The sequence below is a fragment of the Micropterus dolomieu genome, unplaced genomic scaffold, assembly GCF_021292245.1.
Source record: "Micropterus dolomieu isolate WLL.071019.BEF.003 ecotype Adirondacks unplaced genomic scaffold, ASM2129224v1 contig_13517, whole genome shotgun sequence".
NCBI lineage: Eukaryota > Metazoa > Chordata > Actinopteri > Centrarchiformes > Centrarchidae > Micropterus > Micropterus dolomieu.
Genome location: NW_025742503.1, coordinates 6866 through 8822, shown reverse-complemented (window position 1 = coordinate 8822; position 1957 = coordinate 6866). Strand labels below are relative to the sequence as shown.

General features: G+C 36.8%; 1 protein-coding gene across 1 annotated transcript in view; it reads right to left on the bottom strand.

The window, feature by feature from the left end:
* Positions 1-1957, bottom strand: part of LOC123966484 — a 14596-nt gene that overhangs the window by 5782 nt on the left and 6857 nt on the right. The gene's annotated exons all lie outside the window — the stretch shown is intronic.

Sequence of the window (1957 nt, the reverse complement as noted above, 5' to 3'; positions counted from 1 at the left end):
AACAGGGAAATATAAAAAAGTTTAAAAGCAACATAAAATATAATAAAAGTTACAGTGTTACAATCAGGGTTAAAAGAGTTAAATGGAAATATTTAATTGAAAGCAATGATAAAAAGCTAAAAACAAAGAAAAAGAAAACAGCACAGTAAAAGTTACAGTGCAGTGTAAGTGAAGAAAAGTCTTCAGTCTTAATTTAAAAGAAGACTGTTTCAGCAGACCTGCAGTTATCTGGGAGTTTGTTCCAAATATACGGAGCATAATAACTGAACGCTGCTTCTCCTTGTTTAGTTTTGACTCTGGGGACAGAAAGCAGACCTGCCCCAGACGACCTGAGAGGTCTGGATGGTTCCTAACGAAGCAGAAGATCGGAAATATATTTTGGCCCTAAACCATTTAGTGCTTTATAAACTAACAGCAGGATTTTGAAATCAATTCTTTGACATACAGGAAGCCAATTTAAAGACCTCAGAACTGGAGTGATGTGATCCACTTTTTTGGTCTTAGTGAGGACTCGAACAGCAGTGTTCTGAATCAGCTGCAGCTGTCTGATCGATTTCTTAGGGAGCCCTGTAAGGACACTGTTACAGTAGTCGAGTTGACTGAAGATAAATGCATGGATAAGCTTTTCCAGGTCCTGCTAAGACATAAGTCCTTTAATCCTTGATATATTCTTCAGGTGATAGTAGGCTGACTTTGTAATTGTCTTAATGTGGCTCCTCAAATTCAGGTCTGAGTCCATGACAACCCCAAGATTTCTGGCTTGATTTGTGGTTCCTAACATTACAGATTGAAGTCGAGCACTGACTTTCAATCGTTCCTCACTGGCTCCAAAAACAATAACTTCAGTTTTATCCTTGTTTAATTGGAGAAAATTCTGGCACATCCAATCGTTGATCTGCTCAATACAGTTACTCAGCACCCGTATGGGATCATAGTCCCCTGTTGAAATGGTTATGTAAATCTGTGTGTCATCTGCATAATTATGGTAACATATTTTGCTGTTTTTCAGAATCTGAGCCAGTGGAAGCATGTAAATGTTAAACAAAAGAGGTCCCAGAATGGAGCCTTGGGGAACTCCACATGTCATTTTTGTCAACTCAGATGTGTAATTACCTATAGACACAAAGTAGTCCATGTCCTTTAAGTAGGATTCAAACCATTTTAGTACTGTGCCAGAAAGTCCAACCCAGTTTTCAAGTCTGTCTAGTAATATGTTGTGGTCGACCGTGTTGAATGCAGCACTGAGATCCAATAATACTAACACTGAAATTCTGGCACTGTCAGTGTTTAAATGGATGTCATTGAAGACCTTAACAAGAGCCGTATCAGTGCTGTGGTGTCGTCGAAAACCTGACTAGAAGACATCAAAACAGTTATTTAATGCCAAGAAAGCACTAAGCTGTTGAAAAACAGCCTTTTCAATGATTTTACTTAAAAATGGGAGATTTGATATGGGCCTATAATTGCTCATTAGTGAACTGTCTAGATTGCTCTTTTTTAAGAGTGGCTTAATGACTGCAGTTTTCAGGGCCTGTGGGAAAAAACCTGAGATGAGAGACATGTTGAAAATTTGTAGTAAATCTGAGGCCATGCATTTAGACACAAAAAACCTGTTGGCAGAATATCAAGGCAGCATGAGGAGGATTTCAGATGTTTTTATGGTTAATAGAATCAAATTGTCTCATGCTATATGAATTGTTTTTAAGTGGACACAGGGACAAGACATATCCTGTTACTGACATGGAGGCACTGATTGCTTGTCTAATTGTTTGTCATAAATGTTTTTGGAAAAACATTAAAATGTGAATTACCTTTGTTCATTTAAACATAAACTGAAAAAAAACTTTTAGATATAAATTGATATTTTATATCAATCAAATTTTTTTTTCATGTCACTTTTTGGTTGAGTTTCATATGTTCCTGAAACATATTCAGGGTTATGCAAAGTGCAAAAAAC